Source organism: Mus pahari, chromosome 5 (assembly GCF_900095145.1).
Source record: "Mus pahari chromosome 5, PAHARI_EIJ_v1.1, whole genome shotgun sequence".
Classification (NCBI taxonomy): Eukaryota; Metazoa; Chordata; class Mammalia; order Rodentia; family Muridae; genus Mus; species Mus pahari.
This window is the reverse complement of record NC_034594.1, coordinates 14,335,431-14,363,421: the sequence shown is the minus strand read 5'-3', so window position 1 is coordinate 14,363,421 and position 27,991 is coordinate 14,335,431. Positions and strand designations below refer to the sequence as shown.

General features: G+C 43.0%; 1 protein-coding gene and 1 pseudogene across 2 annotated transcripts in view; one reads left to right on the top strand and one right to left on the bottom strand.

Annotated features, from left to right (window-relative positions):
- The window catches only part of Prim2 (DNA primase subunit 2), a 204,452-nt gene that overhangs the window by 14,260 nt on the left and 162,201 nt on the right, over nt 1–27,991 (top strand). The gene's annotated exons all lie outside the window — the stretch shown is intronic.
- On the bottom strand, nt 970–2,305 carry LOC110321292 (annotated as a pseudogene).

Below are 27,991 nucleotides of genomic sequence, written 5' to 3'. Positions count from 1 at the left end.
ATATATATATATATATATATATATATATATATATATATATATATATATATAATATATCATCTATAATATATATAATCGTTGTTTTCTAGGTATTTGCAGGTTGGCTCTGAGATAGTTGTGGGTTTCTGGGTACTTCTGATTCATGTAGTAGTGTTTACATTGCTGACTTGTGTATTTTACATGGCTATATTTCTTTTGGCATGCACACTAACTGTGGTCAACTTCGTTTCTTTTACTTAAAATATGGGATGCTATTTGCCCAATATATATTACATATATTTATATATATTCTCCCTATATAAACCACCTATATTAGTAACCTGCCAAATGAACTCATTTTGATACCTGCAGACTGGAGAGCTCTGTTCCTTTTTTTTCTTTTTTTGGAAGTCAAGACAAAGTTTTACTTTTAAATGATTACAAGCACATCAAATGAAATGTAACAAGTTGAGTTATAGCATCTAGTGATTTGGGTTAAGATATACTACTAACAGCAGCCGGAACAAGCAGATCATATTCAGTGTTCTAAATTAGTCAGGCTGGCTAATTTAGTACTCTAAGGCTGGCTGCTTTTTCACAGAAGTTACAGTTAGCTATTTACTACTTTTTCATAGATAACGCCCCTGACCTGTAAGAAAGTAGAAGGGAACAATTTACTCCCTTTCTTTCTTCAAAGGATTTTATTCTACTAGACTAATAAAAGAAAAGTCAACATTGATACCCATTACTTGCACGAAGATCCAGGAAAACAGGTGACATACTCCTTAGCGACATACAAGATAAGAAAATGAAACTTCAGGTACACAATAAGTCGGTACAAAAAGCTACATTTGATACTCTCAAAAAGTGAAGTGACCTACAACAGCAACAGGGAAATAATTTAATGCCTTCCAGAACAGAAGTCGAGCTCTGTGGAGGTTTTCTACTCTGTGGGGGCAGATCCCATGCCAACCCACAGAGCAAGTCCTCCTATCCTTTTATGCGGTAGTTTTCATGAATTTCTGACTGGATGTCACACACAAAGGCCAAGAGGTCATCCAGGACTTCATCCCTGTTCTGCTCGATGTGGTTCTAGAGGGCGGTCATCTTCTCCTGGGTCTCCTTTTCCACCTCACTGCTACCATGGGAGCCCAGTGCCGCAGCTTCCTTGGCCTTGAACTCCTTCTCCTTCCGTAATGGGTACTGTTCAGTCCCAGCCTGGGCTTCTTCCTAGGCCTGCTTTAGCCTCCGGTTCTTTCACTTGCAGGCTTCTTTGGCTTGCGGGCCTTGGCCACCTTGTCAGCCACCCGCTCCTTGGCCTGCAGTGACTGCTGGATGCTCTGAGACGGACTCACCAGTGCTGTGGGGACTTTGGCTGAGAAAACGACCTAAGTCAACAGTCAGACACACTCAGAAGACCCTCGGGTCACCCAGCGCTCTGTTCCTTTTATATTTTTGACGCAGTGTGCAGAGAGCAGAAGAGGGCTACTGTTCCTGGGGAACAGGAGTTACAGACAGTTCTCATCCCCTCCTGTGAGTGCTGGCAGTTGGACTGGGGTCCTCTGGAAGAGTAGTTGGTACTCCTAACTGCTGGGTCATCTCCATGGCCATTTAAAATTTTTAGAAATTATGTAAATTGTTTAAATTTTAAATATTTAAAAAGTGTTCATACAATACTTTTTGGTCATATTCTTTCCCCTTATTCCTACCCTCCCAACTTCATAATATTTCTTTCTCTTAAAAAAGGAAAAAAAAGTATACACAAAAGAAACACACACATAAACCCCTCTTTTCAGACAAGACAGCAACCAAGATCCCCACAGGCATCTGTCTGCGATGGCCAACTGCTCCTGAGCATGTGGCCTGTGCTGGGGAGTGATCCATAACGAGTGTCACTCCTTTAAGAAAAATGACTTTCCCTCTCCCAGCAGGTAACAGCTAGAAAATAGCTTCTTGCTTAGAGGTGGGGCCTTGGGCTCACTTCCCTTCATCTCTGTTTTGGGGTGTACTTAGATGTACATGTGTGTGAGAGCCCTTGGAGGTCAAAAGGCAATGGATACACTGGGGTTGGAGTTGTAAATGATTGTAAGGACCTAGATCCTTTCTGCATTGATCCTTCTCTCCAACCCCCAGGGCTCCCTTCCTAAAAGTCAGCTCATTTGTGCTTTCATTCTCACAGTGGCTTATAACACTGAGCAACTATAAGGACCATCCTTATGTTATGTGTACCGACTGGGCAGGCAGTGTCGGTACCTTGTATTTAGAGAATAGGAGCTTCCAGCTAGCTGTGACCTGTTTATCCGTGTACGTAACTGTAAGCCGTCATGGCGGGCACTCTTTTGTAGTAACAGTGCAGATTCATAGAATTTGGGTTTTTCCTTATAGAGTTACAGATTTAGATTCTGTTCATAAGGTGGCTTAAATCTAGACATTGCCAAAACACAGAATTTCAAGCTGAATTAATTATCCTTGAAGACTACCCTTGAAAATTAACATATTCAAACATTTTCAAATGAACTTGTGGCAATCACATTTTTTAAAGTTTTCATGTAGTTTCAAAATATAAAATGTTGTAGCCACATTGTTTGATTCTTATGCCTACAACTCTGCCCTTGGAAAATAGGACTTTAAATTACCCGAAGTTTCCCACGTACAAGGTATATCCTACATGTTATAATACAATAGATAAATGTCTATATAGTGTTAAATATTAATTAAAAGTTGTGAAATATTGTTCATGCTTTCTGAAGCTATTCTGAAGTAGACGCTGAAATGAAATACCTTATATTTTCACTTAATAATCTTCGTAAACTTTCCCCTTTTCTGCAAATCTCCTAAAAACTCAATCCTCTTGCAGTCATGTGTCCTAGGTTAGTTTGAAGTCTGGGTCAGATTGCCTTGTCTAGATCACTTGGGTAAGAGTATGAGTGGGATGTGCTACTGGCTGTGGTGGTACGTGCCTAGCCAGGGGCAGGAAGAGGACAGCAAGTCCCAAGACCAGCCTGAGTCACAATGCGTTCCAGGTCTGGCAGGGCTGCACAGCGAGACTCTCACTAATGTCACAAAAAAAGTGGAAGAAAAAAGAAAAAGATTGCGTTTTCAGTGATCTTTAAGGTAGTCTTGGTTACAGAGCACGAGGAAGTAGCCATAGCAGCCACTGTCCGGTAGGACCTGCTGCTGCGGATTTGCCATTCTGCCTTGCTTACCATCTGAAGGCGTGATAAGAGGGCATCTGGGGGGGCTGGAGAGATGGCTCAGCAGGTAAGAGCACCCGACTGCTCTTCCGAAGGTCCTGAGTTCAAATCCCAGCAACCACATGGTGGCTCACAACCACCTGTAACAAGATCTGGCGCCCTCTTCTGGAGTGTCTGAAGACAGCTACAGTGTAATTACATATAGTAAATAAATAAATNTTTTTTTTTAAAAAAAAAAGAGGGCATCTGGGTCTTCATTTTGGGTATACTGCCATTATTTCTTTATCTGGGTGGCAACATGGCTTTCGAGACTGTGCCTTTCTCTTGCTGTTGATCCCCTGTAGCTCTGATGTCTGTTAAGTCCACTGTCTGGGGTCCCTGTTTTGAGAAAGAGAATCCTGTACTCTACTGGAACATAACCTTTCACATACTTCAGCTTCTTTGGGTGCCTCAAGGTTAAGATCACTTCGTAAATAGTAGGCAACAGAACTGCATCCAATCTTGCATGGGGTCCTCATTTCCTACAGGGATGCAGATGACTGAATAGGGTCTGCATCAGCTAGAGATGTAACAGGAGGAAGCTAGTTATCAACAGCTGGCGTTTGCTGTGTCTACCGAGTATCAAGAACTTAGTGCTTTCTGTGGCTTATATAATGTCATCCTCCCAACAGTTCCAAGAGGACTCTGAAGGTCCCAGCACTTGGGAGAGCCTCCCCGGCTTTGTATGTGGATGCTGGGATTGGAACTCATCTTTATGTTTGTGTGGGACACTTCCTCCTCAGCCCCCTTTACCTATTTAAGAACGTTTTTGGATGTGTTAGTTCATGATCAATGGTTTACTCATATAATATTCAAAGATCACTGTAAACTGAAAACCGAGTACTAAACTTTGTGCTCCAGTTGGGAATAATTAAGTTTAATTTATCAGGCGCAGAGCAGTTAAGGACTTGAATAGATTTTCCTCTTAGCTCATAAGAAAGAGAGATATTATCAAGGGAGGTTTACTGGTTATTACACACTGGGGTTTTTAGAAAGGCTTGTTGGTTAGTCCGGGGGTTCTGAGCCACAGTTTCCCCAGTAGATCATCCAGATGTCTTTGTGATAGTTTTGGTGTGTATGATTGGCAGATACTTCAGGCATTTAGGAGACAGGAAGCTGGAGCGCCTGTAGTGCACTAGATAGGTCTGTGTAACCGAACTTTCCCATGTCTTCCTTGATGTTTTATGTTTTTGTGCCAACTTTGCAACCATGCCTTTTCCATTTAATGAATTGAGCACCAAGCATTGCTTTCTAAGTCAGCATGAAATGCTTAGCTCTGTGTTTTGCTTTGGGATTGCAGCTAGCTTTGTAATGTATCTTAAGTGTTAATGCATTTAAAGAAGGGCAGCTTTGATTCTGACAGAGCTGAGACCCACCCTGGCCTCACAGGTCTCCAGTGAGTCTCAGTTGTGCTGTCTAATTGAATAATACTAAAGGAGCCAGCAGTCCAGATGTGTTGTTTTATACCGTAAGTTCTAGAGGGAAGCTCTTCTATTTCTTGTGAAACATAATCTTAAGTTTAACTCCCAGGGTCACATTCTTATGAGCACGCGACACATCAGACCAAGAGGCAGAAGCGGCATGGCAGGGGGACACTTGTGTGCTCTCCTTGATAGGCAGGCAGATGAAGCGGAATGCCTCACGGCTCAGAGTTCCTGTGCTGTAGGAGAGCCAGCTTCCTGGAGAGAAAGTATCAAGGCTGGCTGTGTGTTCTCAGGTCCTTTGAAGGACAGTCCTTCTCTTCCCCTTGGAGACCTCTTCTCACTTCACGTAACCAAGATGCCTTTCTCCTGGAGTTATGCCGCCCATAGAGAGGCTTCTAGTCTCCAGGTCACTTTTTTTTGGGGGGGGGGTGTCATAGGGTCCCTAGTTATATTCCTTATGTAGCCAAGGATGACGTTCAGCTTCTGCTTCTCCCAAGTGCTGGGATTGTAGGCATACACCCTGATATTCAGTTTTACACAGTGCTGGAGATTGGCCCTGAGCTTTATCAATGCTGGGCAAACACTTGAGCAACCGAACTGTCTCCCCAGATTGTAAACATTCTTAAAATTGCCTATTTATGGTTCTGAATAAACTAGTCAGTCTTGAAGAATAGTAATCATAAAAAGAACTTCAGATGCTGTTGGCCAGTGAAGTAGGTCAGTGGATAAAGGCACTTGCCAAAAGTCTGATGGTCTGAGCTTGGGATCTGGGACTTCCATGCTGGAAGGAGAGAGCAGTAGACTGTCTTCTCATCTCCATGTAGGCCCCATGGTGTGTACCACCCTGCAACAGATAACCAGATAAATGTCATTTATGTCTTAGGAAGCTGCTTTTTCTTTTTAATCTCCATTTCAGTTGTTGTTGATGATGGTGGTGGTGGTGATGATGATGTTGATAGTGAGCCCTGGAAGGTCTCCAGTCATAAACCATTGAGGACGTTGTGTTTGGAGTAGAGCTCCACAAACCTGACCTGTCTGTAGGCAGGTCCTGAACCCGAGGCAGGTCTGCAGATCCTTAGGGTTCTCTCTGGTTCTTCTGAGTGTCCTCTGGCCTCTGAGGCTGGCTCCTTTCCCCTCCATTTTTCATCAACAGTGGCTGGCTTTTCCGTTGTGCCGTGTGTACAGTTCCATATCTCACTTCAGAGTCTTTACCTCTCTGGACATCTAGATGTCACTTATGTTGTTTATGTAATATTGTTTTGATGCTACACTCTTTTCAGTTACAGGGAATACTTTATATGTCCCAGTGTTAATCTTGGTTCTGGCAAAAGTCTTATGGCAAGGAAACCTGTCATAGGTTAGGGAGAGAGAAGGGCAGGAGGGCATTGTTGAAGGTTTCTGGGGAGAAGTGTGACACAGATCTCTGATGCAGACGGCCACAGCCACCTAGGTTGAGACTTGAGGATTCAAAGGGTCAGAGCACCCATGAGTCATTTGCAAGGGCGTTAGCAGTATCTGTGGTTATTGAATGAAGATTGGAGGGCTTGAAGCTGTTAGTCTTTGTGGAAGGAGCCTGAAGATTGGATGCTGTTAGATATGAAGTGAGGCCGGTGCCAGATCTCCATACAGAAAGTAAGGGTAGTATGATGTTGGCGATAGTGGGTGTCTTAATTAGGGTTTCCATTGCTGCAAAGAGACACTGTGACCATGGCAACACTTAGAAAGGACAGCATTTAACTGGGGCTGGCTTACAGGTTCAGGGGTTTAGTCCATAATTGTCATGGCGGGAAGGACTGTGGCAGCATGCAGGCAGATGTGGTATTAGAGGCACTTCATCTTGATCAGAAGGCAGGCAGGAGGAGGCTTTGAGTCCACACTTGGCGGAGCTTGAGCCTAGGAAACCTCAACAAGGCCATACCTCCCAATGGTGCCACTCCTCGGAGCCAAGCATTCAAACACATGAGGGTATGGGGGCCAACCCTACTGAAACCACTGCAGTGGGGAATATGAGAAGGGAGTATAGTTTGCAATAGTGTATTTGCTTGTGGAATGTTTCCAGTGGAGATGAGTGGAGGCAGTTCAGATTGTTAGGCTGAGATTTGGAGGTCAAAGGTGTAGTGGTGGATCCAAAGTACCACACACAGATGCTCTGAGACTGCGTGTGCAAAGCATGGCTGCTGAGGGAGAGGGAAAGAGGGAGAGAGGGAGAGGGAGAGAGGGAGAGGTGGGGAGAGGGAGGGAGAGAGAAAGGGACAGAGAGGGAGAGAGGGGGAGAGGGACACAGAGAGAGGGGGGGGGAAAGGGAGGGAGAGAGAGAGGGACAGAGAGGGAGAGAGGGAGGGAGAGAGAGGGAGAGAGGGAGAGAGGGAGAGAGGGGGAGAGGGACAGAGAGAGGGAGAGAGGGAGGGAGAGAGAGGGAGAGAGGGAGAGAGGGAGAGAAGGAGAGAGGGAGAGAGAGCAAGAGAGAGTGAGTTGGGAAAATATAGTTCAGCAGAGTCTTACGATCACGACTAAATCACTTTAATGCCTCGTTTTCTTTTACTGTGATACTGAATGAAAGTACATGGGACATACTAACCTTATTTATCAAGCACTTGGATTATGCATATGGAAACTGAACTGATTTCTAAGACTTCTAACTCGGGATATTGTATTAAATGTCTAAAGTGCCAGGTGTGGCGGTCTAGCATTTAATTGTAGCACTTGGTGGGCAGAACCGGGTAGATCTGAGCTCAAGGCCAGCCTGGTCTATGTAATGAGTTTTAGGCCATCTGGGGATACATATGGATCCTCTGTCTCAAACATAACAAAACAAAAATGCAGTTAGACAAGGGGTCTAATTAGTGGTGACGCTTTTATTCATCCTTAGACTTTTAAGCTTCTGGTTGTTGGCTAATTCTAATCTTAATACTAATTTGTTTGATAAATATGTGTTTTAGTTTTGGGCAGTTTTTACATGTCTTTCATTTTAAATATTCTAGTTATCGAATAGAAGAATGGGTTTCATAACACTGTTTTCTAACATGCTTGTTGCAGTACCTTAGTCATATTTAACCTGCCTCAGAGCCTTCCCTCCCCAGCCTCCCCTCCTTCCTTCTGACTAAACCTTATTACCCTCCTTTAGAGTTCTCTTTTCCATCTATGTCGCGTGTGTGTGTTCGTGCGTGTTTTTGAGTGTGCGTGTATGTTAATGTAGTTAATGCTAAATCTAGGTTGCTATCTTCGGGAAAGCATGCAGTATTTTCTTTTCTTCTGGCTGCCTGCCTCTAGGTTTTTTGACTCAGAGGGTCTAACTCCATTGTTCTCTCTGTTTCTTACAAATCCCTTCAACTTTTGGGACTCAGAGGAAAGTTCTTGGTTGAAATGAAATGTTCTTATTTGGTGAGGCAGAGAGGGGTGAATGAGAGGTAACGATACTAAAATTGAAGATATTCTGACAGTTTTTTTTCCCTAAGAAGATGGGCTTCCAGGAACCCACTTGCTTTGGCATGCATTTCTTTCTTGGCTGGCAGGACTATTGTGCTCTAGAAGTGTCATTTGGGGGAGCCAGAGTACCGCAGTTACCAGTGGTCCATTCAGTATAGGAGAAAAATGGTGAAAGGAAGTTCATGCTCTGCAGGGGTGTGTGTGTGTGTGTGTGTGTGTGTGTCTGTGTGTGTGTGTCTGTGTGTGTGTCTGTGTGTGCTCTTTCTATAGGAAATGGTTAAAAGGTTATTAAGTAGTAAATGCATTAGACGAAATACTCAGTAAATGTGTAACTTGACTTTTAATGTTTTACACTTGCATCTTGGTTGTTCTGTTGACATCTTAAGAGCTAAGAGACGTCAGTGTTTTCAGATGAGAAGAGTAAATGTTCTATCACATCGGAGCTGTAGTCGCTCCAAATCCAATGGATTCCATGTCTCATCGAGGCTTGGGTTAAATACTAAAAATCTCAGTAGTCCTTAGAGTTTTTCTAGTCAGTGAGCAGACTAATAATTTCCAAGGGCATGTAGCAGAGAGCTGTAAGTTATCTTAAAAATGTTGCCACTAGAGTAAGTGCTTGAGGCAGTTTTGGCAGTGTTTGGTTGATGGAGGACACGGAGCCTGGGCATGGAGGAAGTCCCTCAGGCATGTTGTCCACAGGACCTGGGTTAGGAAGTGCAGCATTCTTGTTTAGTTCCCTTGCCCTGGCTTTCCAGTAGTTGCTGTGTATTATTTAAAATTGGTTACCTTTTCTTTTCTTCTCTCCTCTCCTTTCTTCTCTTTTTTTTTAGTATGTCCTTGAAAGGATTACACTTTTATTTTTGCCACTTCTTTTGTGGTCAGGCACATGCATGTGTATGCACACAGGGGTCTCCATTCTTTTTTAAATTTTTAAAAACTTTTAAAATTTCTATTTTTCTTCCTTCCTTCCTTCCTTCCTTCCTTCCTTCCTTCCTTCCTTCCTTCCTTCCTTCCTTCCTTTGTGAGTACACTGTGACTGACTTCAGACACACCAGAAGAGGGCTTCAGATGCCATTACAGATGGTTGTGAGCTGGGAATTGAACTCAGGACCTCTGGAGGAGCAGCCAGTGCTCTTAACTCCTGAGCCATCTTTCCAGTCCAGGGGGGTCTCCATTCTTGCCCAGGGGGTGGTATTTTATAGCATGTTAACAGCATGATTTACTTTAGTTTCTCACAGGCTGTTGTCTGTCATTCAAAAATTGGTTTTTGAATTTCCTTGTTCCCTTCTTTGGACAGACATTGGATTCTAGCCTAGAAGTTCTCCATTGAAGGCATTTCTTTATGAGAAATGGAGCTTAATGTCGGTTAGAAATGAAGTGGACTTTCTCCACTGCCCTAAGCGGTTACTCTTTCACCCGCTTCTGTTTTCCCACTCACTGCTGCTTACTCTGGCTAGTAAGAAGGGGTTTCTGGCCAGGCTGTGAGAAGAAATACATATTTCTTAAAAAATGAGTCTGTGAGGGACAAGCTGTTCCTGTGAGAGAGCTGCCATTCAGCTGGGTGTGTATGGAAGCTTGGCTGCTGTCTGTCTTCTTCCCTGTGCAGTGGGGATAGACAAACAGCTTAGTACAGGAACTGCCTCCTGTGAGCCGTGATCCGTGATCCTGCCCTGGCTGTGTGGGCAGAGGTCCTCCTTCTCTCTCCCCCCAGCTTCCTCCTTCCCTCCCCCCTGCCCTCCCTCCTTCCTTCCCCCTGCCCTTCCCCCCCAACCTTTCTCCTTTTTCTCTAAGAATGCTAATTGCTTTTATTTTGGCTGAAGTTGACTCTGGAGAGTTGATTTAAGGAAAAAAAAAAAAACCTTAATCTTCTTCTTTTTTTCTTTAGAGTTTTCTATTAATTTGTCCAGATGGACAGGACTAGGGTAAATTTTGTAAAATGCTAGCTTTTAAGAGGTGGGGATTAATTTAAATTATGTTTCTTTGTTTTTACTGTATATGCTATAAAATTAGATAATTAATACAGCCTAAAGAAGATAATTAATAAAAATTTAGAGGAATTCTAACTGATGAATTCTGATTCACCTTTTAAAAACTAAGAAGCATTTGCCTAAGTTATATAAATTGCTAATTAAAGGGCTTAATTTGTTAATCATCTCGGGTTTGATTAGAGGTAGCTGCTGATTGTCTAGGTGGACTTTTCAGAGATGACTTTTATCATTTAAAATCAACTTGTCAAGCTAATTAAGACACTAACTGAAGGATTAGCACATACCAGTAGTTACTGTGGACTAGTTATGAGGGTAAGGCCTGGCAGGGTAATTCACAAGTGCCCTGCACCAAAGGCTTGGCGGGTAAAATGCCATGCAAATTTCACTGGCCTCAGGCCGGGCATGGAGATGCTTGCCTAGGCACCTCATCAACTGGTTGGTGTTGCTCCTGCCTCTGTAATCCTAGTAAGGACAGAAAGGTTGAGATGGGAGGGTCAGAAGTTCAAGGCCAGTCTGTGCTACATAATCAGTTTGAGGCCAGGTGGGATACATATAAGACCATGTCGAAACTGGAGCAGAAGTGTCAAAAGAAAAAAGACTTGAACTCCCCTCCCCTCCCCTCCCCTCCCCTCTTCTCTTCTTTCCGCAATCTTGGATTCCATTACATTTTTTGATCTTATCTTTGTTAGTACTGTGGGGCTCTGACTTTCTTTTTTCTGGTTTTCCTTCTGTTATAAGTCAGAGCAGCACATGGAAGCAGAGGTAATCTTATGCATGTATGTTGAAAGTGTGCACAGCAAGGGGGAGTGCAGCACACTTGTGTTCCAGGCTGTCGTCACTGGTAGCCAGATCTTCCTTTTACACAGCTAAGAGACGGCAGGAACTGAGTTCATGAATTCGACACAGAATGCATAACGAATACATGATGATAACTTGTCAGGTCAAAGGCCTTAATACAGTTTGCAAAGCATTTAGTGTCTGATGCACAGGAAGCACACAGGAATCTATTATCCATTAACTACTGTTTTTACTGTGCTGGCTTTCACATAAGATTTGTGTAAGATTGTGCATGTGTGTGCTTGCATGTGTGAGTGTAAAATGTGTGTGCCTATGTGTGTGTGTGTGCCTGTGCATGTGTGCACATACGTGTGTATAGAACATTGGATGGAATTCAGTGCGAGCTTGTCACTCGTGCTATATCTACATGACAAGGTATAAGAACTTCAGGAATATTGCTAATAGAATTTGAAATCCTTCAGTCTTACAGTGAGTGAGTTTTATTTCAGCTCTTGCTTCTTTGCATGTTCTGCCAGGTGGGTTAAGGGTATGTGTAGAGGAATGCTAGATTAATAGTTAAACAGCTGGAGTACCTTATAACTCTGGTGTTTGGAACTGGTCTCAGGGCCTTAGCTGCTATTTCTAAGTACCTCTTCCTACTGTCCATTCTGTATCTCCCTCTCCCCCAACTCCCCCAACCATGAGTACCTTTTACAGTGGGATTTTCAGGGTACACAGGAAGGTTCAGTTAAAGGCAGCTGCTTCTTGGTTCTGAGGAGATAAAGCAGGTTACAGTGGGATAGGATAGTGTGGCAAGAGTGCCTTGGTTCTTCCTCTGGCAGATTAGTAATCTGGCCACAGTTCCGTGCCACATGTCTGTCAGATTCTGTCCACCTCCACCCAGTCTCACTGTCACTCTTGGCATTGGGATATCAGGATATCTTCTCCAACCCATTATTCACTCTGAAGTGAGAATGCACGTAGCTGCTTAGTCCAGTGTGTGTGTGTGTGCGTGTGTGTGTGTGTGTGTGTGTGTGTGTGTGTGTGTGTGTGTGTGTGTGTGTGTGTGTGTGTGTGTGTGTGTGTGTGTGTGTGTGTGTGTGTGTGTGTACTGTGGAGGCCAGAGGAGAGTGTTGAGTGTTCTGCTTTGTGACTCTGTACATTATTCCCTTGAGATAGGGTCTTTTACTGAACCTGGAGCTAGGTTGGTGACAGCAAGCCCAGGCAATCCCTGTCACCACTTTCCCCATTCACACCCCAATAGTGCCGGCGTCACAGGTGCTCACAGGGTCACAGGGCCATACCCTGCTTTGTTCGTGTGGGTACCAGGATCCATTGCAGGCCCTCATGCTTATACAAGAAACATTCTTACCTACTGAGCCATTTCTCCAGCCCCACTCACCTGATTTCTTGATCACCATTACTTTCAACTCTGTGGACTCTAATGAACGCTGTTAGTGTTGGAGATGCTTTGCTCCTTTATCTTAAAGATTCTTTTCTCTGTTTCTTACCTGTTAACAAATACACTGCCCAACCTGTAGACAGTACTTAGTAGAGATTGGTTTAATGATGGGACACGTAAGTGAATCAGCCACTTTCAGTTCAGTATGTGAGTTTATATGTGCACTAGCCTTGTTGTGTGTAAAAGGCCTTAATTCCTTGTCCTCCATTCCCTCTGAGTCCTACACGCTTTGCCCTCCTCTTCCTAAGGGTTCCCTGAACCCTGAGGGGATTTAATGGAAGCCTCCCATTAGGCTGAATGTCCCACGGCTTCTTACTCTGCATGATGTCTGGCTGTGTTTCAGTATTTGTTCCCATCTGCTGCAGGAGGAAGCTTCTCTGATGGCTGAGCAAGCATTCTGATTCTATGAGAAGAGCAGAAGGGCACTAGGAGTAATTTTATTGCTAGGCTCCTTTAGCAGAACAGGAGTATTTGGGTTTCCCCAGGCCGTAGATAGTCTTAAGTTCTAGGTCACTTAAGCGGTGTCAGCCACTGGTTCCATCTCACGGAGTGGGTCTTAAACCAGATATTGGTTGGTTACTCCCACAATGCTTGTTTGACTACATTGGGATGCTATTAGGATATGTAACTAGACTGCTGAGTCTGCCCAGCCTTTTAGTCTTGGCCATCATGTGAGACACATGAGCCCTTGAGCTCCTTTTAGTCATGAGCTCAGCCCCAGCAGCAGCTGTTTGGTGCCACACAGAGTAAGATTGCAAATCTTATCCTATTTTTTTTTTTTTTTGAATACTTGGGACCTTCAACAAAAGTGCAACCTTCAATAAAATAGTTGTTACTTTAAACTGTTAAATATTGGGTTAGTTTGTTATGGAGTAGTATATAATTGAAATTGGTAGCTGAACTAGAATTTCAAGCTGCTTCTTCTTTTTTTTTTTTTTACCCTTCGAGACAGGGTTTCTCTGTGTAGCCCTGGCTGTCCTGGAACTCACTTTGTAGACCAGGCTGGCCTCGAACTCAGAAATCCTCCTGCCTCTGCCTTGGGAGCACTGGGATTAAAGGCGTGCGCCACCACGCCCGGGCTGAATTTCAAGCTTCTTAACATTGAGCTGAAAAGGAGACATTACATCCTGAGTATGACTGGTAAGGGTATTATGAAATATAAGAAAAGATTGGTTATTCAAGACTGCTGGTGTGAGAGGAGACAGTGACTCTGAGGAAAGGGACCAGAAATGGGAGGTTGCTGACAAATACTTTGACCTTCTAGAAAATCAGTAGAAAGGCTGCTAAGAAAGAGTTAGCTGAGGGATGGAGAGATGGCTCAGTGGTTCAGAGCATGGACTGCTCTTTTGGAGTACCCAGGTTCAAGTCCCAGCACCCACATTGCAGCTCACAACCCTTGGTAACTCGGGTTCCTGGGGAATCAGATGTTCTCTTCTGGCTTCTTCAGGCACCAGGCATGAGTGTGGTACACAGACAGACATGTGGGCAAACACCCGTCCACATAAAAAACAAAACAAAAAGTAGCTGAGACGTTTGTACGTTTTTAGGTTTAAGAAGAGGTTTGCTTGGGGTTTGAAAATGGTTTTGAGGTCTTCTTTACTTCCAAAGACAGCTTTTCCTGTTGAGAACACTGTTCAGATGCAAATATCAGGCATGCGGTAATGAAGGTTATGTTTATATGGTGGTCTTTGTTCCTGAGAACTTTCTAACTGTAAGATAGATAATTTAATGTGCATATATATAGCATAGACTATTAAGAACATTATGCATCCATGCAGTGGTGCCGCATGCCTTTAATCCCAGCACTCCGGAGGCAGAGGCTGGCAGAGGCCGGCGGATTTCTGAGTTCGAGGCCAGCCTGGTCTATGGAGTGAGTTCCAGGACAGCCAGGGCTACACAGAGAAACCCTGTCTTGAAAACCAAACCAAACCAAACCAAACAAAACAAAAAACAAAACAAAACAAAACAAAAAAACAAAAAAACCCAAAAACCAAACCAAACCAAAACCAAAACCATTATGCAGTATGCAGCAGAGGATGGCCTTGTCAGGCATCAGTGGAAGGAGAGGTCCTTGGTCCTCTGAAGGCTCGATAGATGCCCCAGTGTAGGGGAATCGAGGGCAGGGAGGTGGAAGAGAGTGGGTGTGTGGAGGAACACCCTCATAGAAGCAGGGGAGGGGAGGATGTGATAGAGTGTTTCCAGGAGGGAGGGAAACCGGGAAAGGGGATAACATTTGAAATGTAAACAAAGAAAATATCCAAATAAGAAAAAAGAACATTGTGCAGATGCCTCAGACATTTAAAAATGTTTTCTTAAATAGGAAGAGAAGTAAGGGAATGAAAGCAATTCTAAGTTATTAGAGACATTATGCTGGACAGACCTACATTTTCTGTGACCTTTGAAGTGATTGAGAATTTTCATCTTTTTAAAGATTTTCAAAATTTACTGCTCTGCACTAGTTCTTGAGTTGAGGTCTTAGTCATCAGGTAACTACTAAACTAACATATGAACTGTTATATTATCTATATATGTATATACTATTATATATGTAGCTATATATGTAACTATATATAAACCATTAAACTATTAAAGTTATATAGAAAATCTGTGGGAGTAAATTTTTTTGTTGAAAAACTGAAAATGCATGTACACACCTTCTGCTGACCATTGTTGGGGAGTTGGACTGCAGACTGTAAGTCATCATAACAAATTCTCTTACTATAGAGAGACTTCCCATAAGTCCCGTGACTCTAGAGAATGCCGACTAATAAAACCCAACCCTTTTCTTTTGTCTAGGGAAGCAGAGCAAATGGCCCTTCTGTACTGGCAGGCACTGAGGCAGTTCTTAAGGACAGGAGAATCATGGTGAATGTAGATGCTTACACGGCCATTTGAGTCTCCTGCTCAGTTTTCTGGATTCCTTGAACTGCATCTCTTTTGGGTTTTAGTGATCTTTGTGGAGGTGCAAAACAAAACAAATGGCATGTAGCATTAATTCTGTTTTAGTCCTATTCCTTTGGGAGACTAACGCAGGAGCTGTAAGTTCAGGATTAGTCTGCACTATATAGGGAGGTCAGTAGTAGCCTGGACTACATAATAGGACTCTGTCTCAAAAAAAAAAAAAAAAAAAAAAAGTTTTTTTCTTCAAGGTACTATTATTTCTACAAAGTACAAATAGTAATTCCTACTTTTCATTTGTAAATCAAAACTAACATCTATAGCCTGGTAAGAGTAGCTAAGGAGCAAGTGACTGATAGCATTAGAAGGAGCCTAGCGCCAGTGTAACTGTGGTCATGGACCTGGAAGGCTGTGTAGTTCAGTTCTGCTGTTTGATTCTGTGGATTTGGGACATGGCATGACTCCACATTAGGTCAGTAAGACAGAACTTAGAGGGGGAAGGCATTGTCTCAAGGTGTAAGTAAAATAATCTAGATAAGTTACAGGAATGTTAGCTGATCTGGGAGATCACATTAGTGTTGTGCAGCTACTCCAGACTCAAGGCTGATATGTCCTGACATAAGGAGCAGGAGGGCAGAGGACTGATGTGGACAGGGGCAGTGTCTCCTGTCACCTTCTGCAATTAGAGGGCTTGGAACAGGAAGCTGTATTGTTTCTGAGTGGCTTTGTATTTAAATCTGTCCTATAAATGTCAATGAAGCACTTGAGTGTTGAATGACTGTCACTGGAGATGTAGCTGTAGTTCAGGACAGGGTATAGCCAAGGGGTGGAGGGTGCTGGTGGACTGAAGTGTGTGTGTGTGTGTGTGTGTGTGTGTGTGTGTGTGTGTGTGTGGCAGGTATGGTTAAGAAGGCCAAGTTCTGGCTGGAGAGATGGCTTGGATCCGAGTTCTGTCTCCAGTTCCCATGTTGGGAGGCTTAAAATGCTAGCTCACAGCAGCCTATAATTCCAGTTCTGGGGGAGTCTGGGGGTATACCTCTGACCTCTGGGGGCAACCACACATAGGAACAGACATACATAATTAAAAATAATAGAAGAAATTAAAAGAAGAATGTTAATTTCATGATAGGTCTCCATTGTGAACACCCTTAGAAGTTTTAAATGGACAGGAGCTGTCAGGTTGGGCTAGTTGGCTGTTCAGCAGCCATCAGACTTCTCCCTTCTGGCGGGCTGCTTTGAGAATTGTTGGCAATTATCCTGGCTGGCTTGAACAAACACAGTGGCTCTGAGGGGCTTCCTTTTCACTGCAAGGACCACTGCAGCCATGGCCAGTGCAGAGTCCTGATCTGAAGCCTTGCTGCAGCTGTGACCACTTCAGACACCTTGCACCAGCTTTGAGAGCCCCCGTTCTGTGCAAGACAAGGCTCAGTGAGGTCCAGTCTCACTCCCAGAAAGGAGAGGAAACGGCGTTCCAGTGACTCAGCACAATCCTGTGACTGATGACTGGAAGTGTTTGCCTGTGTCCCTGTGGACATGGGCCCGGGCTTGCCATGTCCCTTTCCTGACATATGTCTGCCTCTTCTGCCCATATAAGTAGGCTATTTTATATTATATATGAGTCCTGCAGAGTGAGTCTAGGAGATGGTGAGTGTTACAGAAAATTCATACTAACATGCATATATAGAATGGGAGACTGGAAATCCTATTTTTAGGAAACAGGATAAAGTAATTTGGTGCTAGAATGTCAGATCTGGTCTGTGAGTTATGAAAGAAGAAGAGGTATTTCTGTGTGCTGGCTTAATCTGGAGTGGAGCATCGCTCTGGCAGAAAGGAGGCAGGATTCTGACAGACTGCACACCATCCATCACCTTCAAATGTTGGATAAATGGATGAGGCGTTAGTGTTGAATTGGGCCAGCAGACAGACGTCATTGTCAGGACAGTAGAACTGGTTTCTAATGTTCTCAGTGCCAGTGTCTCTTAGAGCAAATACTGTCTTCCCTTTGCCCAGGTACAAGGCAACGCTAGTGTTCTATCCATTTAAACTTGAATACAGCGGAAATGTACATTTAATAATTCCCAACTTACTAAAATGAACGGACAGAGATTTGATTTATTGTAGTTGGAAAGAGCAAACAATGGTAGACTGGCTTATTTTTCCTGATCTTATTTTCCGGAGATCTTTTATTTCATTTTGTATTTTCTGAAATCAGTATGGCTGCAGCAGTAATCTCAGTTGACAACACTTCCCACCTCTCTCTCTCCCTTGATACGTTGAGTGATATTCTTTACTATCTGATTACTGGTGGCCTTGGATGACTTCAGATAACATGCTTTTCATTAATCAGAGTTTGGCTGTCTCTTGTCCAAGAAACTTGAAGATGACCAAGCTGCTCAATAGTGTAAAGACACAGAATCAAGTAAAGTTGAACATCTGTCTACTGGGCTGTGTTGTAAAAATGGGGAAAGAAATTACTTTCTCTTGTTTTTTTGGGAAAACATTTGCCAGTTGGAGCCTCAAAGAAAATTGAGTTTGGAAGGTTTTTAATTGTGCACCAAAAGGTTATTGCAGAAGATAACATAAGGGAGTGTCATAAAGAAGAAAATTAGAGACTCAGTAACAAAAAACCATGTAGAGACACAGGCATCCTGCCAAGCATCTGAGAGCTCAGAATAAGTAGCTCGGAATTAAAGACACAGTTACAGATTTCAAAGACTTGATTCACTTAGTTTATTAGTGAATCTGTGGGAATCAACTTCTAGTGACTTGTAAAGCATTAAAGTTTTGTCTTAAAATATTCACTGATTATTAAGTTGAATGGTATAAAATCAGAGGATTTGTTAATAGTTCATATTAAACTATTGAAATAAAAATAGGATAAAATGAATTATAATATGCAGTTTAGTCTTTCAACTCCTGATTATTGTAGTTAAATAAGTATTTTCCAAACAGGATAACGTGTGGGTGTGGGTGTGGGTGTGGGTGTGCAGGCAGGGATCGACAAAGAATGTGACTGAGTTCCTGAGAGGTGGTCCACTGGTTAAGGGCACTTGTTGCTCTTTCACAAGACCCAGACTTGATTCCCAGCATCCCAACATGGCACGTACAACCATCTGTAGTTCCAGTTCCAGGGGATCAGGTGCCCTCTTGTGGCCTATACTTAATGCAGGTGAAACACTCATACACATCAAATAATATAATAGATAAACCTAAAAGAATGTAGGTGGTCTCTTATCCTTTGATCTATTCATGTACTGAAGAGCCAGGGTGGTTATATAAACAACTCATTAGTAACTCAAAAGTATGTGCTTTCCCATCATGGAAAATTAACAGGGAAATACCAGTGCTTGTCTATCTACAGATGTCCAGTCCAGGTATTCGTAAGCTTTGTAGTGTGAAGGATATCTTTAGGTTTTAGTACTGTGCCTTGTTTGGTTTAGTACGGGGAGGGGTGGTGGTGGATGAATTGGCCTTTTTCAGAAACCATGGAAACAGATGGTACTCTTTTTTGGAGGAGGCCCTGTGCAGAGAGTGCTGTATGGACATACTGCTGTCTGCGCCCTTCACGTCTGCTCTCAGGAAGTGGGCTGTCGTTGATAAGATAGGCAGTTCTGTTTTTATTTAATGTCTGTGGGTATTTTCCCTGTATGTCTGTCAGTGCCCCCTGAGTGCCTGGTGCCTGTGGGAGCCACAAAAGGACTTGTGGAGCTGGAGTCACAGAGAGTTGTGAGCCTCCATGGGGACGCTGGGAATCAGACCTGGGTCTTGTGGAAGAACAATCTGCTCTTAGCGTGGAGCCATCTCCCTAACCCCACTCTGTTCAAGCTCCTTGTAGGGCTTGTTTGATTCAAACATCCTCGGGGTTAGGAGAATTCTCTTTTAGATTATTCTGCTTCGGTTTTACTAGGCTTCTTAAGTAATGTAGCTGGTGTCTTGTGGGGAGCTTGGCTAGGTGTCTGTCGGCCATCATTGGGTTAGACCCCGTTCTTTTGCCTGCCTGGGGTACCAGTTGTGTTACTGATTTTCTTAGTTTCTTATCTCGTTCTTTGGCTTTTAGTTTCTTCTTTGTTCTCGCTAGCAGCGGTTCTCTGAATTACAGATGGTTTCTTATGAGCAGTCATCTTTTATTTTGACATTTCCCTAGTCTGTTTTGTTTATACTGCTTTCAGTGAGATTTTAATTTTTGATTGTTGTGATTCACAGAAGTTTTGTTTTGTATTTGGGAGGCGGGGTAGGTGGTGGTGGTTGGAAATTGGACCTAAGATCTGGATCTCCGTACATACTGAGAATATACTCTACCACTGAGCAATATATGAACCGCCTTTAGGGCTTATTTTTAAATTTATTTTTATTTATTATCCAAAATGTTTATTGGGATTATTTATTTCTTACACACCCAAGTCAGTGCCTCCAAGTACTCTTTTGTTTTTTTCGAGACAGGTTTCTCTGTGTAGCTTTGGCTGTCCTGGAACTCACTCTGTAGATCAGACTGGCCCCGAACTCAATAATTCACCTGCCTCTGCCTCCCAAGTGCTGGGATTAAAGGCGTGTGCCACCACACCTGGCCTTTTAATTTTTTTTTTTTTTTAATTTTTTTTCCAAGTACTCTTGCTGGTTAAGTTTTGTCAACTTGACATGAATCTAATAAGGCGACCCTTATTTGAGAAAAGGCATCCATTAGGTTGGCAAGGGTGTGAGAGCTTAATGATTTGTGGGAGAGCCTGTGTCATTGTGGTGGTGCCACCCTGGCAGATGATCCTAGCCTGTATAGAAAGCAGGCTGTGCAGCCATGATAAACACGGCAGTAAGCTGCATCCTCTGGGGTCCCCGCTTCCACTTCTGCCTCTTTCTGCCTTGAGCTCCTTCCTTGGCTTCCTTTGATAGTGGACTATGAGCTGTAAACCAAATAAACGCTTTTCTCCCCAACTTGCTTTTGCAGAATGTTTTATAGAGCAACAGACGGCAAACTAGACAAACTCGTGGGCTCGAGAGCTTGCTCTCAGTCTCCTCTGTCACAGGGACCCAGCCCACCGTTTCCTCCCCACTCCCCAACATACGATGTCCAGCCTCTATCAGGAGCCATTACTGGGCAGAGAAAGAGCGCTGTTAAGATTTGAAACAAATTAAAGCGAATACCTTCTTGAATTGGTATAATAAGGTTAATAGAAGCTATATTAATTATCTCGCTACCCACGTGTCCATTAGGAGAACTTGTGAAGGAATATTTCTGTTTAAATGTGCTGCTGTTTGTTTTTACCTTGACCCAGTCATGGCTTCAGAATATTTGACTTATTTCATGGGTATCTTTCCTAATTACTCCTCTTTTGTCTGTATTTCTATCAGTCCCGTTTTATTTTTCTATGAGTTGCTGTGTTCTCGTTCCCCCCCCCCCCCATGTGCTTTCCCGTTAGTACAGCCGAATAGTTTACATATCTTAGATTTCCTTCTTTTTGGGTGAATTGATGGGTTTTTCCCCGACCCTAATTAATGGTTTTATGTTTTGATGAATTGCTGTTCATAATCTTCCACTGATGATTTTTGGTCTTTTGGTATTTCATTACCTAGCATCCTTCTCTTCTCTCTTGTTCTATATTTTTCTGAATTTCTTAGATTCAATTCTGTCATCTGAAGTAGTTTATGTATTTTAGTCAGGAAACATTTTGTCATGTATTGTAATAAAAACTAAGAATATAACAAATAGAATACACTTAGGTTTATGTTTTAGTAAAAATTCCTGAGTGTGAGTTCCTATACTGTAGTATAAAGATATTGCAATGCTCTGTGCTGAGGCGAATGGCGAAATAGAGGCATAGACTAAGCGTATACTGCTTGAGGATCTGTGGGAAAGTTTGCTACGATACTATGTTAGACGAATACAACTCTTCCCATAGAGACACACGGTGTGGAAGGGGGTTTCAGAGATAGTCTCTGTAAAGTTACAGAGGGGAGAGCCGTGCTGTGCCAGAGGAAGTTCAGGGAAGCTGGTTAACAGAGGGTGCAATAAAGAAAAGTCAAACCAGGGAGGATTCAAAGGCAGCCTGTGCCTAGGTGGGGCGCGTGGGGAGGGTCCGCTGTAAGAGCAGGAAGTGGATTGGGAAGATGTCAGTGAGCATGGCTGCGGGAGGCTGACCTGTGCTGGAGAAGTGGAGTGCGCATGTGTCAGGATGTCTTCCTAGACATCAGTTGTTCTGAGCAGTGGCAGGGAGGTATATGGCACGGTGTTGACAAGGTTTGGATTTGCATGGTGCCTGCCCAGTGGAGGGGAGGCAGAAGGCTTGCTGCCTTCAAGGCGTTAGATGTTGTAGAGCCGTTATCCAAAGAGGAGGTGGCCCTGACTTGGTAGAGGGGCTATGTAGGTTAGTATGTGCTCGGGCAATGTCTTTGAGAGATGAAGAGGAAGAGGAACATTTAGAAAAGAGGGCTGGCTGTGTGAGCGGGGCTGGTCGGTGGAGGACAGATGGAAATCGGTATTCCTGGGTGAGGTCAGTGAAAGAGTGAGGTGGACAGGTGAAGGCAGGGCTGGTTAAATGGGGATAACTATAGGAGCAGGGGGAGAGCGGAGAGGCACCGAGGCATGCGTAATACAGTACAGGATTCAATGGGAACTTCAGCGTACAACCCCAGTCTCCATACTTAGCCTCTGGTTGGCATAGAACACTTAAATATTGTATTCTAGTCCCTTTTCTTATAGGATTAGATCCTTTTATACTTAACTCCCCCCTCCTTTTTTGTATATACTTTTAATTTTCATTTTAGGAATGAGTAAGTTTTGAATGATTAAATTTTTTATAGCTTTTAAAAATTATATGTATGTATGTATGTATGTATGTATGTTATAACAGGTGTAAAAGTCAGAAGACAACTTGTAGGGGTCACTTATCGCTTTTTACCATGTGGGTCCTTGGGATTGAACTCTGGTCACCAGGCTCGGTGGCAGATGCCTTTACCTGCTGAGCCATCTTGCTGGCCCTTGAGTCAGCTAGACTTTCTTCATTCTGCTATCTAGAAGAGTCTAGATAATCCCTTTGTTGCACACTGCCTTGTTATTCATGTATCGTACTTCATGTATTTCTGTATCCATGGCACATTTGTAGGCCAAAGTGCCATTCAGCCATGATTTGGAGAGAGGTGGAAACAGTTACAAATACGTTAGCTGCTTAGAGGCGGCTTCTGAATTTGATGTCCCACATGGGCTTGCTAGGCTCCCAGGTCCTCAGGGTGGGTTGGGTGAAGCATATCCTTCTCACTGTGTGTTGCTGCCTGGATGCCTTTGCTTGGTGGTGGTCTGTGTTTCCCCGCAAAACCATTGTTCTATCAGAGCTGTTGTGACTTAAGTGATTTAAATATAGGTGGTGCCTTAGTGTGTACTGCTCAGTATGTCTGTGTACTGCATGTGTGCGGTAGTCCGCAGAGGACGGAGGACAGAGTCCCCTGGAACTAGAGGTGAACTGTTGTGGGAGTTCTGGGAACTCAGGATGGGTCCTGTAAGATTAGCAAGTGCTCTAACTTCTGGACCCTCTCTCCATTGTGTCTGTTTAATATCTTTACCTGGATGGTTTCTGAACTGAACTCTGGAATAGGTTCCTGGGGAGAAATCACCCCATGCCGCTTGTGCTCCCCTTCTCCTCCGTTCCCACCCAGCCTACGTGGTGGCTTTTTCATTTCCTTGGGATCCTGTCTCTGCTGCTCAGGAATCTATATACTTCTCTCCTGCTCTCTACAGAGCTGGAGGGAATCCCGCAGCCGAGCTTTTGTCCCTCCTGTGAGTGCTGGCGGCCATCCCTTTTCCTCTCACAGGTGACTGCTGCTTTCCAAGTTCCGTGCTAGTGGAGTCCACTTTTCTTTGCCTTTGCTAATGTTAAAGTACAGTCAGTTTAGGAAGCCATCCTTTGCTTCTGTGTTTCTGTGAGCACTGAGTCTCAGTCCCGGGAACTGCTGGAGGAATGCTGAGGGGCGGGCGGAGAGGAATGTGTCACTCACAGATGTAGTCAGATTGTGAGGGCTGACTTGTATCTGGTTCTGCTCTTACTTCAGCATGCTTAGGAAACTTAAGATTTCTAGTACAAGTTAATCCTTGCTATGAGCACTGGATGGCCTGAGATTTCTTTTCTTTTCTTTCTTTTTTTTTCAGTAGTGGTGGCCTGAGATTTCTGTGTGGCCCAGGTGTTCTTGAGTTCATGGACTTCATCCTCAGTTCTGGTGTCACCATTGCCTCATTGTTATTATTGCTACATAACTATTATTACATTATATGTAATTGTTACCTAATAATATTGTTGCATAATTATTACATATAATAGTTATGATATATAATAATAGCATAATAGTCATTATTATTTTTTAAAAGAAGTTTGTTTTTGTATAGAAGAGGAAATTTGTGCTTTAATAAAAAAAATTAATTTTTTTTTTTTGTTTTTGTTTTTTTGAGACAGGGTTTCTCTGTGTAGCCCTGGCTGTCCTGGAACTCACTTTGTAGACCAGGCTGTCCTTGAACTCAGAAATCTGCCTGCCTCTGCCTCCCAAGTGCTGGGATTAAAGGCATGCGCCACCAGGCCTGGCCAAAAATTAACGTTTTTAATTGTAAATTTTGGTACAGTCCATATTCTGCTAAAAAGGAAAAAAGAGTAATAATGTAACAGTAACAAGGCAACAGTAAAATGCAACAGTAACAATGTAATAGTAACAATGTAACAGCAACAATATAATTGATCTTTACATTGACCAACTTGGCTGTACTGCAGATCCATCAGCATACTTACTACAAATGTTAAATTATCACCCACTTTTTAATTTTAATGTTTTAAATAATTATAAATGACAACCTGTGAGGGATGCACCACAATATCCTACAAACTTGAGTTAGCACAAAAACTTAGTGATAATTATTTCCTTTCTTACTTTATGATTTTGTTTGTGATTTTCTAATTAAAATATCCCAAATATATGACTGTCTTTTGTACATTTAAATGAAAACATAATTCAACTGAAAATAGAAATGCTTAATATTTACTTTAGCTTGATGAGTACTGGTAATAATTTCTATATTGAAGCTGTGAAAACAAAACAAAGCAGCTCATAACAATAAAGAACAAAAACAACCCCCCCCAAAACCCTCAAAGTAGCAAAACAAAACCAAAAACTCAAGAACCAAAAACTTAAGCTTAAAATAATACCCATTTTGTTTGTCTCCGTTTGGAAGTTTAGGTTGGTTTGTGTTATTTATTTATTTATTATTCACTTTACATCCTGTTCTCTGCCTCCATCTGCTGCTTATGATCCTTTTATTCCCCTTGTAAGTGAGATTAAAGCTTCTTTGCTTGTGCCTCCCTTCTTGTTTAACTTCTTTGGGTCTGTGGGATGTAGCATGGGTATCCTGTATTTTATAACTGATACACACTTATTGGTGATTATATACCACGCATACCCTTTTGGGTCTGGGTTACTTCACTCAGGATAATATTCTCAAGTTCCATCCATTTGCCTGCAAAATTCATGATGTCTTAGTTTTTAATAGCTGAATAGTATCCCATTGTGAAGATGTACCATATTTTCTTTGTCCATTCTTCTGTTGAGGGCCATCTAGGTCGTTTCTGGTCTGGCTCTTACAAATAAAGCTGCTATGGACATAGTTGAGCAGGTGTCTTTGTGGGATGGTGGAGCATCTCTTGGGTGTACGCCCAGGAGTGGTGTAGCTGGGTCTCCAGGTAGAAGTAGTCCGAGTTCTCTAGAGCCATCCCGCAGGGGCTCCGGCCTTGTGTGTTCCTTCAACTGTCTCCTTTCTCACATCGCACCACACTGCCTCTGTTCTTTCTGCTTCAGGCATCCCGGCCAGTGTCTCTGTAGGAGGTGCCTTGGGCTTTGTGACAAAGACTTGGCATTCAAGTGTCTGCTTGGCATTGCTCCAGAGCAGCTTCAGTGTCTCACCTGAAAGGCCTCATTCTCAGGAATGGAAGGCCCCGTTCTCAGGACCCTAAGAGCCCCGTTCTTTCTCAGTACCCAAAGTTTTCAGACCTTGTCATATTGTTTCCATCTTGGACTGTTACTGGATGGTGTCTTGGTTGTACTTCTCACAAGCAGGCTTTGTTTCTCACTGGGTCTAGCTCTTGTGGGTTGACTTAGTGTTAGGTACAGAGTAGATCTGTTTTAAAAAGAATGGGTGACTTTTGAAAAAAGAAAAAAGCCAGATGAGATGATATTTTCAGGAATTTGTAAGTTGCTGTTTAGGTAAGAGGATTCCTGGGATATGATTTTTAGACTAGTGATGTGTAGAGCAAAAAAATCACTGTTGGAGAAATGTTGAAGAAAATACACATCAGGTTTAAAGGGCTGTGTGATGCCGGGATGGTAAAGTGCTCCACTGTGCTCCAGATACCCATCGCTGTATTCACAGATAAATGTAGGTCTCACCCCTTGTCAGAGAGGCTTCCTTTGCAGCAGGAAATTGTTACAGAAAGCCACACTAGTCAAATGGAGAGAACACCTCACTGTGAGATGCCCAGCTCCAAAGGACACTGTGTACAATACTGTCGGCTGGCCTGCTTCTACCCTGACTATCCAGACACCTTGCACCCTGGGCTGGACTGGAAGGAACGAAGCTTAGCCAAGCCAGTGGGTTGCACAGGAACTCGGTCGGAGTGAGTGCAGGAGAAACAGCCTTCTCTGGAGGCGGTTTTCAGTGAAACAGCTCTCTTTTACTGGGGGTAACAAGGGCTACATAAATCTATAAGAAAGATGAGATAACTTCCTTCTTCTTGGGAGTATAGCTTTTAGAGAAAGGGAGTCATATTACGTTCTTTAATCACTCAAAGTTCTTGAGTTCATTTTTAATTGCATCTGGGTTTTGTTTCTAAGGCACCCGTCTGTTTGGACAAGTAAAGTCCCTTGTAACTAAAGCCTTGTTTCTTGAGGCCTCAGAACACTGATGTGCACTTCCCGTGATTCTCCCTGTAAGCGGTTACAATCTGATGTTTTGCTCACATACTAACATTTGAAATTAGGAAATAGAAGCTATTGTATTATAGTAGGTAAATTATTAGTGGTTCATATGTGCTGATGTGTTAAGACAAGAGTCTTCGTCTGTGTGTGTGTGTGTGTGTGTGTGTGTGTGTGTTTGTGTGTGTTTAGTGATACTGACACCAGTTTCTTTGCTGCTGTAACAAGACACTGTAAAAAGCAAGTTGATGCTTTTGCCTGTAACTTTAGTTTGGCAAATTATTTTGGTGTAAAACAGTACATCTAAGCAATTGCTACTATTAATGGTAGGGGACATCAACATGCATGTTAAAATTTCAAATAAGTTTTTACTGAGAAAATCGAATTTAAATTGTCTATTCACTCTTGGTCAATGCTTGTAGTACCAAGTATGAGTTCCCTCCTGTGTAGCAGGCCTTAAATCCAGGTGGAAAGCCTGTGGTGACCTCTTTAACAGTTATGCCACAGTTGCACCATGGATGTTTTTTCTTAGTCTGATCTTTACTGTAGCTCCTGGAATTTGTAGTAAATGGATGGAACTGGAACAAATTATACAGAGTGAGGGACCCCAGATACGCAGAGACATGTATTTAGATTTGTAGGTTTAACTTTGGGTATTTGTACAAACCAGGCAAAAAGAAAGGAGCCATTGCAGAGGGGCAGAGGAGAGGAAACTCTGGGAAATTTGTTCTAGGACACAGGATGTGAACAGGAAAGGAAACGATAGGGAGGGGAATAGAGAGTGCAAGACAGACGGTGGCCATGAGTGGAGAGAGCTAACAAGAAGGACTTTCTAACAGCTGAGTAAGATTCTGTTAACATTTCACATTTCCATCATCCATCTGGTTGATGGGCATCCACTGTTTCCGTCTTTGTTATGAGCAGAGCAGGAATGGGCATGTGTCTCTGGTAGGATGTGGAGTCCCTCAGGCATATGATCTGGGAGTGTCATAGCTGGATCACATTACAGTTCCATTTCTACCTTTCTGAGCCACCTCTGTAGTTTGTAATCCTGCTGGCAGTGAGTAAGGTTCCCACATCCAAGTCACTGTCACTGTCTGGCACTGAGTGAGGCCGTCCTGGGTCACCCAGCGGGCCCCACTAGCCAACAAACCAAGTCAGTTTCAAGACTGGTGTCTGTTGCTTTACTCCTGACCGCGGCCGCTCACAATGTCCTGTTTGAGGTGTGAGCCACTGTGCTTTCAGAGGACAGTGATGAGGATTTCATATGATGGCCATCATTTCTGTACCTTCTTATGTTTTTAGGTGTTTTGCCTGCATGTATGACTGTGCATCGTGTGTATGCAGTGCCTGTGCTGGCCAGACTAGGATGTCAGATCTCCTGGAACTGGAGATATGGAAGATCGTGAGCTCCCATATGGGTGTTAGGAAATGAACTCAGGTCCCGTGGAGGAGCCACCAGTGCGCTTAACTGCTAAACCATCTCTCCAGCCCCATCTTCTTTTTTGTATAGGACTTTAGAATGTTTATCCAGTCAGGGCTGTCAGTCTTCTCATGAGGACATAACCACTGCAAGATAATAAAATGTTAGTTGTTCCTTGAAAAAGTAATGTTAAGTTTCAAGTATTGTATGTGACTGAAAACCTGAGAAATAAGCTAAGCGTCCTTGACTTTAGTATAGACTTTACTAAATTAGCATAACTCTTAATTTGGCTAGTGCTCACATTTAGCCTTTAGAGACTTGATTTTTTTTTTTTTTTTTTTTTTAAAGTTAGATCTCTCTGTGTAGTTCAGGTTGGCCTGGAACTCATATGAAGGTTCTCAGCCTCCAAAATTCTGAGTGATAGGCCTCACTGTGCCTGGCTTTACCCT